Source organism: Muntiacus reevesi, chromosome 2 (genome assembly GCF_963930625.1).
Source record: "Muntiacus reevesi chromosome 2, mMunRee1.1, whole genome shotgun sequence".
NCBI lineage: Eukaryota > Metazoa > Chordata > Mammalia > Artiodactyla > Cervidae > Muntiacus > Muntiacus reevesi.
This window is the reverse complement of record NC_089250.1, coordinates 222,145,538-222,158,331: the sequence shown is the minus strand read 5'-3', so window position 1 is coordinate 222,158,331 and position 12,794 is coordinate 222,145,538. Positions and strand designations below refer to the sequence as shown.

The following is a 12,794-nucleotide window of genomic DNA, read 5'->3' as shown; positions in this document are numbered from 1 at the left end:
TCCAAAATCACTGCAGATGATGACTGCAGCCATGAAATTAAAAGATGCTTGCTCCTTGGAAGAAAAGCTATGACCAACCTAGGCAGCACATTGAAAAGCAGAGACATTACTTTGCCAACAGATTTCCATCTAGTCAGAGCTACAGTTTTTTCCACTTGTCTTGTATGGGTGTGAAAGCTGGACTATAAAGAAAGCTGAGCACTGAGGAATTGATGGTTTTGAACTGTGGTGTGGGAGAAGACTCTGGAGAGTCCCTTGGACTGCAAGGAGATCCAACCAGTCCATCCTAAAGGAGATCAGTCCTGAATATGCATTGGAAGGACTGATGCTGAAGCTGAAACTCCAATACATTGGCCAACTGATGTGAAGAACTGACTCACTGGAAAAGACCCTCATGCTGGGAAAGATTGAAGGCAGGAAGAGAAGGGGACGACAGAGGATGAGATGGTTGGATGGCATCACTGACTCGATGGACATGAGTGTGAGAAAGCTCTGCAAGTTTGTGATGGACAGGGAGGTCTTCTGTGCTGCAGTCCATGGGGTCACAAAGAGTCAGACTCAACTGAGTGACTGAAATGAACTAAACTTAAGGTAAATTTAGATAATTCTGTTTCATTAATGTAGAACGGGATATGAATTCTGATCGTGGGGTGCAGGCAACTTAACCAAATTATCAAGCTATCCACAATGATGGTTTCTTTGAAACAGTTCTTCTGAGCATGAGGCTTCTTTCTTGCATCAGATGAGTAAGGACTCAAAGGGGCAGGGAGAAGTACTTGTCAGTTTGAAAGTCACAGACAGTTTATCCTTCTATAATTAGCTTAGGAGAAAAAAGTGAAGAACCCACTGTAGCAGGAAGAAGCAAGAGTCTTCCAGGGTCTGACATTTGATTAATATTGTTACTGTGCATTTCCATTTTTTTTCCATGGCAGAACATATGGCAGAGACTTGGGAACGTGCATGCCCGAAGACAGGTTACTCTCATGTTCCATAACTATGTTGCTTGCAGTGCCACAGAAGTTGGCTGTGCCCCAAATGGGGTGCTGGTCTGTTCCCACAAGTCTTTATCCCAGTCTTCATGGCAAGGAGGGCACTGCCATGTGCTCTCAGCCAGTCTCTCGTCCAAGGTTCCTGGTTTGGTTGACTACATCCTGCTCAATACAGCTTTTGTCATCACAGCTCAAGATATGATGACTGATTTCAGCCCGAGGAACCTGAAGGCGTTGAAGGGACAAGTCTCCAGTTTGTCTGCGATATCAGGATGATTCTTTCTGCAGTTGATAAGTTGATAAGGAAACCTGCAGGCCCTGATCTGGTGGTTTTTACCATAAGGGCATTATAATAGCTTTTCAGGGTTCAGAGTATTGATGTAAGTTTCTTTCATGTTGGGGATTATGGAGCCTAATCCAAAATGCTGAGCTGAGACACACTCTCCCAACCGTGGTCTTTGCCCACACCCTGTGCCCCAGCAACGGTTCACTTCCGGTCCCTGACGTTACGGGGTGGGGCCCCACTTCCTGTGACGCAGGGCTGGGCGTGAGCAGAGCGTGGGGATGGGGGCAAAAATCTCAGAATTTGAGATGGGAGTCTACCCCACTCACTTGGAATGTGTTATGGACTCTAGAAAAGTTGGTTTATACCCACAAGTACAAAACAGAGATATCTGAAATTTTAAGATGAAGACATCGTGGACATAAACTCACCCTTTGAGCCATACCAGAATAAATGTGTAACAATTACTGAGTCTCTACAGCTCTAAAGATGAGAGATCATATTCACATTGGCTGTGCCAGCTGGCCTTTCCTGTAAACCCTGAAGGACCTGTCTTGTCAGCAGCTGGGGGCTACAGTCAGGCATGCCCCTAAAAATCAGCAAGTTCAGGAAATCAGAGAGCACACTGACCATCAACTCAGGGATCAATATGCAAGTCATTAGAAAAGATATCTGACTTTAAAGCTGACAGCATCTCCCTGGAGGGACTTCCCTAGTGATCCAGTGGTTAAGAATACATCTTGCAATGCAAGGGTTGCAGGTTCAATCCCTGGTCAGGGAACTAAGATCCCATATACTGCAGAGCAACAAAACCTGTGGGCCATGACTAGAGAATCTGTGCACTGCAGCAAAAGATCCTCTATGACACAGCAAAGCTCCCACGTGCCTCAACTAAGACCTGATACAGCCAAAGTTAATTAATTAATTAATTTTTAAAACCCATTCATGGATCACAGTCTTGTCATGGTGAAGAGGCTTGTATAACTCAATGAAACTATGAGCCATGCCATGCAAGGCCACCCAAGATAGACAGGTCATAACGAAGAGTTCTGACAAAACGTGGTCCACTGGAGGAGGAAATGGCAAACCATGCTTGTACTCTTACTACAAGAACCCCATGAACAGTATGAAAAGGCAAAAAGACAAGACACTGGAAGATAAGCACCCTCAAGGTGTCTGATATGCTGCTGGGGAAGCGTGGAGGCAATTACTAATAGCCCCAGAAAGAATGAAGAGGCTGGGCCAAAATGGAAACGATGCTCAGTTGTGGATGTATCTGGTGGTGAAGCCTTGAAATCAAAAGACACTTGGTCCATGGAAGAAGTTACACCAACCTAGACAGCACATTGAAAAGCAGAGACATTACTTTGCTGACAAAGTCCGTCTAGTCAAAGCTATGGTTTTTCCAGTAGTCATGTATGGGTGTGAGAGCTGGACTATAAAGAAAACTGAGCACCGAAGAATTGATGCTTTTGAACTGTGGTGTTGGCTAAGACTCTTGAGAGTCCCTTGACTTCAAAGAGATCAAACCAGTCAATCCTTAAGCAAATCAGTCCTGAATATTTATTGGAAGGGCTGATGCTGAAGCTGAAGCTCCAATACTTCAGCCACCAGATGCAAAGAACTGAGTCATTGGGAAAGACCCTGATGCTGAGAAAGACTGAAGGAAGGAGGAGAAGGGGATGACAGAGGATGAGATGGTTGGATGGCATCACTGACTCAATGGACATAAATTTGAGCAAACTCTGGGAGTTGGTGTTGGACAGGAAGGCCTGGCATGCTTCAGTCCATGGGGTTGCAAAGAGTCGGATGTGACTGAGTGACTGAACTGAACTGGTGGTGAAAGTAAAGTCCAATGCTGTAAAGAATAATATTGCCTAGGAACCTAGAATGTTAGGTCCATGAATCAAGGTAAATTGGACTTGATTGTGAACCTGGCCCCCATCTCTGCAACCCTGCTCAAGCAGCTTCCTCATCTCTAAAATGGGCTTGATAACGGTGCCTACATCAGTTATCATTTGTGATGTGCTAAACAGTGCCTGGAATTACTACGATTGATGTTTTTTTAAAAAATAATAATACTAGGTACACGACATTCTTCCTGAATTTCAGGTGTTCACATGCATGATCTTGGTAGATGGGAAGTTCACCTCTACTGATGGCTAAATATCTCAGTTAAGACTCAGTTAAGATTCTGCCTCCCTCATGTCTGAGCCTAGGGTAACATTACATAAAGTAGTGCAGAGCCTCCACTTATTCATCTGGGAAGTGGGGTTATAACAATTCCTCCCTCCTAGGCTGACCTTGGAAGTCAACAAGACAGAGAATGTTCTGCACAAAGCCCAGCATATCATATATGACTGTTACCAGTATTGTGGCTCTAACCCAGACATCATTTCTGATCTGCAGTGTGAACGTTCAGGCTATGCTAACCCTGGTGCCTTAGGGCCGTACAGGGGCCAGAGGGCCTTGAGAATGTAGGTGGCTGGGAGCCACTCCCTGTCAAGGTAGAGTAACCCTTGTGCACTCCAGAAACCCAAAGACAAGGCAGGGGCCTTTGTGAAAGCTACTTTCCCTGGCAGCTCAAATGGTAAAGAATCTGCCTGCAATACAGGTGACCCAGGTTTGATCCCTGGGTCAGGAAGATCCCCTGGAGAAGGGAATGGCAACCCACTCCAGTATTCTTGCTCGAAGTATTCCATGGACAGAGGAACCTGGTAAGCTGCAGTCCATGAGTTTAGACACAAAGAGTCAGACACAACTGAGCAACTAACACTTTGTGAAGAGGCAAAATGTTTCATAATTTACCCATCAGTAGCTTAGTTGGTAAAGAATTGCCTGCAATGCAGGATACTCAGGTTCAATCCCTGGGTCAGGATGATCTCTTGGAGAAGGAAATGGCAACCCACTCCAGTATTCTTGCCTGGAAAATCCCATGACAGAGGAGCCTGGTAGGCTATAGTCCATAGGGTCATAAAGAGTCGGACCCAACTGAGCAACTAAACCACCAGACTCTGAAAATTATCAAACCTAGTATGACTTGAATGCTTACCAAGACCCATCCAGCTTCACACATATTAACTCCACCCACCCTGGGAGATAAGTCATTTTACTGTCATCACTCCACAAAGGAGGAAACTGAAACACAGAAGGGTTAAGTCATTTAGCTGGACATGGCAGAAGGAAGTTGAAACCCAGGCAGGGGTTGATTTATAAACATCTGCAGTATAAAATATTCTATTCTTCCAGAGCACAGGGCTTAGTATATAGTAGGTGATCAATAAAAGGCGTGTGTTAGGGACTTCTCCAGCAGTCCAGTGGTTAAGACTCTACACTTCCAATCCAGGGAGAGAGAGTTTGATCCCTGGTGGTGGAAATAAGATCCAATATTCCATACAGCACAGCCAAAAAACTACACACACACAAAAAGCATGTGTTGGCTAAATGGGCATTTAAGAGGGCACTGGTCTTAATGCCTTAAAAATGCAGAGAGTCTTATGTCACTAGTATAGAGGGTTCCTAGCCTCTAAGTCCTAACAAACACCTGTTGAGTTGGATGCCTACCCCAAGAGAGGGTGGAGGTAATGCTGGAGGTGGTTTTAAGCTATGCCCTTTGAGATCATTCTGTCTCTAGAGGCCTAGAAAATTATCAGCTTGGAGCAAGCAACGAATACTAGAGTCTCGTTTTTGCAAAACTGGAGTGAATGTGAAATTATGATTTATTCTAAAATATTAATAAAGCCTCACAATTTGTGTGAAAAACAGAAATGTGAATCACTTTAATTCAGAAGAGTTAAGAATCATATAGTTTCTGAGCTGGTGGGCTAACTGTAAGTGGATTTATGCTATTGCCGCATGGGGGCACCAGATTAGCTGGTGAACAGAAACATATCCCATCATTTGTTGGGTCAAGTCGTCAGCAAGTTGTGAATAATTCAAGTTCTGGAGTTCTTCAAGGCTAGGTCCCCTGAATGAAACACACCTGTCAAGAATAATAGCATGTGCTCTTGGACACAAGCTGGTTCCTTGGAAGCTGCATTCAGAAAAGGATGAAGAGGGAAGAATTTGCAACCCTGTAAATGGTTTCTTTGTTGTTGTTGTTGTTATTGTTGTTTAGTCACTCAGTTGTGTCCGACTCTGCAACCCCATGGACTGGAAGGCTCCTGCCAGGCTCCTCTGTCCATGGCAAGAATAGAGGAGGAATGGGTTATCACTTCCTTCTGCAGGGTATCTCCTCTCAGGAATCAAACCCACATCTGCATTGGCAGGTAGGTTCTTTACCCCTGAGCTACCAATTTCTAGACAGTGTTAAAACATCATATAAGTAATAAAACTTTAAGAGCAACATCAGGATAAACAAAAGAAGTTACCCAAAACATCACCAATCTAGCATAAGTTTTATAACTTTCTTGCTTTTCCTTCTAGTCTTTTTTTCCTATACACTGTTCTTTAACAACTATAATTATAGCACACGTATGATTTGACAACTAATTTTTATATTAGTATTATATAAACCAGTTTTAGCTATTTCCACAGTCTGCAAAAGTATAAATCATCATTTTTCACTACTAGATAAAATTCTCCCAATGAAAATGCAGCAGAGAGAAAGACATGATGAGAGCCCGGATTTTGGAGCCAGGTTACCTAGGTCCAAATCCTGGCTCTGCTACTTACAAGCTGTGTGACTTTGGCCAGTCAATTTACCTCTCTGTGCCTCAGTTTCCTCATCTATAAAGTGAGATGATACTAGGACCTGCCTCATAAGATTGTCCGAAAGATTAAATGATTTTATATACTAGAGTAATTGCAACCATGTGGCAGTTGCCGTCCAGGTGTTAAATAAATAGCAACTGTGTTTCTGTTTAAATCCATGCTACTCCTTTCATTGGCTATTTCTGGTTCCTAACACCAAAAGAATTTTGAGTTCTTGTCTCAGAAGAGTATCACAGACATTCTAACCACAGTGATGAATTGGCCAAATATTGTGCTTTCTGCCAGCAGTCTCATCTCTCCTAGACTCTCCTTCCCTAAAGCTCCTCAAAGTCTCCCCTTTGTCAATATCTTTGAACAACAGCAGCTTAAAGCAGAGTTTTTCAGGGTGTGGTCCTCTTCAGAGGCCAGGGCCCATTCTCATAGTGGAATTTCACTTCTCTTCATTGGAAGGACTGATGTTGAAGCTGAAACTCCAATATTTTGGCCACCTGATGCAAAGAGCTGACAGGTTTGAGAAGACCCTGATGCTGGGAAAGACTGAGGACAGGAGAAGGGGACGACAGAGGATGAGATGGTTGGATGGCATCACCGACTCAATGGACATGGGTTTGGGTAGACTCTGGCAGTTGGTGATGGACAGGGAGGCCTGGCGTGCTGCGGTTCATGGGGCTGCAAAGAGTCAGACACCACGGAGAGATTGAACTGAGTGGAATAGATAAACACAAATGGAGGACCTGTCATGTATCAAATAAGAGGATACTAGCTGAATATGTGTTTTACTCTCTGAATATGTGTATTTTACGAAATACAGTGTACTTCGTAAAAATTTAAACAAAGGCTAAAATCCAGGGGTTTCACCTGAAAACCCAGATCAGTGGTTTCTCTTGATTAACCAGAAGAGGGCCAACTGTGGGCCTGCGTTCCCACGAGGAACCCGTGTGCTGAAGCTGAGAATCCCAAAGCTGCCCCCTGCCACTCCAAGCCCCCCCTCCCCCCATGCTCTCAGGTCCGGTTTCCCTCTTCCTATTGCGCATGCGCGCCTCTATCGCCACCCGCCTTCCCACTGTGACCCGCCCCTCCTCTGCAGCCTTTTGAACCCAACACACCTGCCATACTCTGTCCCACTTACAAAGGTCATCTGGGTCTAGAGTTATTTATCTGGAAAACCGTGGAAAACTAGGGAGGAAAGGACTTTCCCCTCCCTTGTTTGAAATTTAAGCACTCCACCAGATTGCCACCCTCATGTTGACTCTGCCTGGCCCCTATAAAATAGAGTAAGGTATAATAAAGTGGTAGACACGTAGAATAAAACTCTCAGGAACCTAATACTTCCCTGAGAGCCACACAAGTCTCAGCGCCTAATCCAGGAAGAGAAAATAATACTTGACAGTTATACCACTGACACACCTCCTGTGTTGACTTTGGCACTCTGAAAAGATAGTCATGTTGGGTGGTGAACCCCTGGGAATTAGCTAGATCTTTTTTGCTGAATTGGAGGATAACTGCTTTACAGTGTTGTATTGGTGTCTGCTGTACAAAGTGCGTGTTAGTAGCTCCGTCATGTCCAACTCTTGGCAACCCCATGGACTGTAGCCCACCAGGCTCCTTTGTCCACTGGATTCTCCAGGCAAGAATACTGGAGTGGGTTGCCATCCCCTTCTCTAGGGCCTCTTCCCGACTCAGGGATGGGACCTGTGTCTCCTGCATTGGCAGGTTGATTCTTTACCATCTGAGCCACCAGAGAAGCCCCTATGACAACACGAATCAGCCATAATTACATATATATAAGTATCTTCTCCCTCTTGTGCCTCCCTCCAACCCCACCTTCCATCTCCCCTTATAGGTCATCACAGAGCTTAGCTAGATCTTTCATGTCAATCTTTAAAAATAATTTAAAATTTTATTTTTTGGCTGTGCAGGGCCCTCATTTCTATGAAGGATTTTCTCTAGTTTGAGTGAGTAGGGACGACTCTTTAGTTGTGGTACACAGGGCTTCTCATTGTGGTGGCTTCTCTTGTTGCTAAACACAGGCTCTAGACGTGCAGGCTTCAGTGGTTGCGGCCTGAGAGCTTGATAGCTCTGCAGCAGGTGGGATCTTCCCGGACCAGGGATTGAACCCGTGTATCTTGCATTGGCAAGTGGATTCTTTACCACTGAGCCACCAGGGAAGCCCTCATGTCAAATTTTTAATGAAAATGAACTTTTCCTGGACTGTAAAAACCTTTATGAATATTTCTTCAGTACTATTGATATTCCTGTGTTAAGATGGGCAACTGAGATGCCAAGAGATAACTCATTCAAGGCTACACAGCTGGGATGTGCAAGAGTTGGCTCTCAGAATAACATGGAAATGTACATTACCATATGTAAAACAGAGTCCTTTGTATGACTCAGGGAACTCAAACCCAGTCTCTGTAACCACCTAGAGGAGTGGAATGGGGAGGGAGGTGTGAGCGAGGTTCAAGAGGGAGGAAACATAGGTATGCCTATAGCTGATTCATGTTGATGTTTGGCAGAAACCAACCCAATACTATAAAGCAATTATCCTTTGATTAAAAATAAATGAATTTTTAAAAAACATAGGGATAATAAAAGGTTCTTGTGAACTGAAAACAAAACAAAAAAGAGCTGGCTCTCAGACCCCAGATTTGCTTCTTTCATGTTCTATTATTGCTATGATTCATTTATTGTCTCCTTGAGCACTTGGAAGTGGTGGGGATGGGGGCACCAATGATGAAAGCTCTCTGCCTAAGAGGGGTCTCCGTCAGTGATGCCAGTTCCCTTCATACAGGATGGACTGCCATCATCCATGCAGCAGTGCAAATGACTTACAGCTGATTTTCTGGATGGAAAAATGCAGTGGGTTTGTTCTCAGTGGTATATAAGGAAGCAACTCCTAGCCTTGCAAAATAAGCAACCAGTCAAGGTAGCTCTGCTGGGTTTGAGCAAGTGGCTGGATTTCCAGACCACAGTCTAATCCTGATGCCTCTTCTGAACTCCACCTGCTGCAATTTCAAGTTGAACCAGAACTCATCACCAATTGCCCCCAACTGCTTCACCTTCTGGAATTTCTTGTTCTCCTAATTACTCATGACCAACACCTTCTATCCCAATGCTCACTTCCATTCAGTGCCCACGCCTGTCCTCCTAAGACTGATGTCTACCTACACCTCCTTTCCAGCAGCTCGTGACAAAAAACACCAGCTGAGCTCAGCCTCTCATCAGATTGTTAAGTTAGGGACTGTTTTAGCTGTTGCTTAGTCAATCAGTCAGGTCTGACTCTTTTGTGACCCCATGGACTGTGGCCTGCCAGGCTCCTCCCTCCATGAAGTTTCCCAGGCAAGAATACTGAAGTGGGTCACCATTTCCTCCTCCAAAGAATCTTCCTGACCCTGGGATCAAACCCATGTCTCCTGCATTGGCAGGTAGATTCTTTACCCCTGAGCCATCAGGGAAGCCGAAAGTTAGGGGTATATATCCTCAAAAGCTACAGAAAATGATGTTGTAATTGTTTAAAATTTCATATTATGTCCCTTAAGGGTATGCCAGTTAAGAAACACTGGACATGAAACTCAGTAGTGACAGGGATGATGCTCAGTCAGCTGAGAAGGCCAGAATTTCAGAAATCCTCAGTCAAGCACAGAAGCCATTAAAAAGAGGTGAGTTAAGGATCTAGACAAGATTCATGGGGTAAAACAGAGTTGGACATGACTTCACAACTGAACAACAACATGCAGAAACCATGGACACTTCTCAACATCCCACAGCATTCAGGACATTTAGTCATCATATCTCTTAGGCTTCTTCTCAGGCTTTTTCTTGCTTTTGATGTCTTTGACGGTTTTAAAGAGTACTGGTCAAATATACAGGGCTTCCCAGGTGATAAAGAATCTGCCTGCCAAAGCAGGAGACGCTGGTTTGAACCCCGGGTTGGGAAGATCCCTTGGAGAAGGAAATGGTGACCCACTCCAGTATTCTTGCCTGGAAAATCCCCTGAACACAGGGGGCTGGGTGGCTACAGCCCATGGTGTCACAGAGAGTGGAACACGACTGAGTACACAAGTATATTGCACACACTCATGGTCAAGTATATTGCAGGATGCCCCTCTGTTGGAATTTGTCTGATGTCTTTCTTATGTTCAGGCTGGGGTTATGAGCTTGGGGAAGGAGATCACAGGTACAGTGCCATTTTCATCACATTGTATTAAAAGTACAAACAAGCAACAAGACATGAATGTTGAAGTTGCCTTTGATCACCTGGATGAAGTAAAGTGGGGAAATTTCTCCGCTATAAAGTTACTCTTTATCCACCCCCCTCTTCCATACTATACTCTTTGGAAGGAAGCCTCTATGTATTAATACCTACATAAATTATTTGGAACTCTTGTACGTGGGAGATTTGTCTCTTTTCCCTCATTTATTAATTTATTTTTATCTTTATGTACTCATGAATATTAATTTTATACTTTGGGTTATAATCCAATACTTGATTTTAGTATTTAGCTCAAATAGTATTTAGCTCAAATTATTCCAGCTTAAATCATTTGGAGCTCTTTCAGGTGGCTCCCATGAAAGTATATTTTTTATTCTGATTTTATAGTTGAGGAAACCAAGCTTCAAAGACTATAAAGTTCCCACCATCACTAAACTAACAAGAGCAGAGGTGCAATTAAAATCATTAGATTCTAAAGCACACAGGTTTTTTCCCTACTCACCATTGGCTACTGAACATAGCCAGTCTTTGTTGACCAATGACTAGTGTATCTTTCACCTGATGGAGTTACTTAAGGCAGTAAGTTTTGAGACTACCAGTGTGTTATGTACATTACAGGGAAACTTCCTCATTTTTTGATTTTTTATACGTTGATGAATTTTCACAGAGTGAATCCATTCATGCAGCCAGCACCCACATCCAGACCCAGAGTTTCACTGGCTCACCAGAAATGTCCCTGGTGCCTTCCTCCAGTAATCCCCACCCCAGAAGCTACCATTGTTCTGGCTTCTAACAGCAGAGCAGGTGTGCCTGATTTTCACTTTAAGTAATTGGAGCCACCATTATTCCTTTTGGAGGCTGGATTCTTTTGTTCATCCTCATTTGTTTTCATGTGGTTTGGTAGGTGGAGTTTTTTAAAAAGAAGTTCCAACCACTTAGTTCATAAGAAAGGCTACAAACAAGGTAACACTTGTAAAAACATGTTAAGCAACTCCATAAAAAAAATAGCACACTATTATCTAAGAAGCAAATTTACTTAAGATTAATGTTACACAAAGAAGGGAAAACTACCTGGAGATGCCACTAAATTGCCCCATTATACCAAGGTGGCTCACTTCCTCCTCCCTATCATTACCTATAATTTCATCTACCAAGGGCTCTCTTAAAAATGTCTCTGTTAGTCTCTTTCACAGCAAAGGTGCTTCTTGACTGACAGGATGTCCTTCTTGCCAACACATAGCCAAAAACTCTAGGTTGCTTCTAACATCTCATGGTGCAAGATGCTACCTGCCAAACTGGACCAAAATACTGTCCAGAAACCCAAGAGATCTGTGATCTACAGAATTTCTCTTTCTCTTCCATTAGCCATCACCGCCAATGACCTAGTTCCTCCTGAAAGGGCCCACAGGGGGTCTCATCGATAAGATGGCTCGTTTTGTCGACCTCGCAAACAAAGAATAAATCACAGTGATCTGTGAGGCCGACCCAATTGCGCAAATGGCATCCTGTTATCTCACTGGCGCCTGTCTTCTTAAAGCTGCGAGACCACCAGATTACAGACCTCTGGTTATGTGACCATCCTTTCAGAGAATTTTTTTGTTGGTGGGGTGTAAGAAGGACTTCGTCAGAAAGGGAGAACGCTGCTTCTCCTTAACAGCCAGTCACCCTCTCTTTTCCCTCTGATAAATTTCCTTTTCTTGCCTGACTGCCCGGCTCACTCTTTTTCTCTGCACTGGCTTTACACCTCCCAAAAGAGGTGCAGAACCCTTGATGTCCCTGCCACCACCCCCCTCTGATGGACCTCATTCAATCAAAGCACGCACTCACTCAGGACCCACTCCTCCACCACACACTCCTGACCAACCAGAGACAGCACAAGAGGGGAAGGTATTTGCCATCCCCACTCACACACAAAGCATTGTGTTATTTTCTGGTTGGAGCCAGGCTTTCATCCTATTGTTTTCTACTTGGAGTCAGGTTTCTAATTTCTACTGCATCCTTACCACCATATCTCTCACTGACTTGCAAACCTCCTCTGGCTCCCTCTTGTCTGATAAGTGATGGATGAAGTATCCTGCTTGGGTTTCAGTAATTTCTTTAATTTGTTCACACCCAGCCAAGCCCAAGATCAGGCTCTACTTTGTATTCTAGTCAGGCTGGTTTATTCAACATCCCGCACATGTCCTGCTTTGCCTATCTTGTGTGTTCCTGCCTATCCTTCTAATATGCATGCATTTGTCCATTCTTTCAACAGCTTTTTTTTTTTTAACAGCTATTTGTTCAGTTCAGTTCAGTCACTCAGTCATGTCCGACTCTTTGTGACCCCATGGACTACAGCACGCCAGGCTTCCCTGTCCATCACCAACTCCCGCAGTTTAATCAAACTCATGTCCATTGAGTTGGTGATGCCTTCCAACCATCTCATCCTCTGTCGTCCCCTTCTCCTGTGTTCCATCTTTCCCAGCATCAGGGTCTTTTCCAATGAGTCTGTTCTTCACATCAGGTGGCCAAAGTATTGGTGCTACAGCTTCAGCATCAGTCCTTCCAATGAATGTTCAGGACTGATTTCCTTTAGGATGGACTGATTGAACCTCCT

The 12,794-nt window shown here is 44.0% G+C and overlaps 1 protein-coding gene and 1 pseudogene across 1 annotated transcript in view; both read right to left on the bottom strand.

Annotated features, from left to right (window-relative positions):
• Positions 1–12,794, bottom strand: part of HSD17B2 (hydroxysteroid 17-beta dehydrogenase 2) — an 84,238-nt gene that overhangs the window by 31,478 nt on the left and 39,966 nt on the right. The gene's annotated exons all lie outside the window — the stretch shown is intronic.
• Positions 900–1,384, bottom strand: LOC136158632 (gametocyte-specific factor 1 pseudogene; annotated as a pseudogene).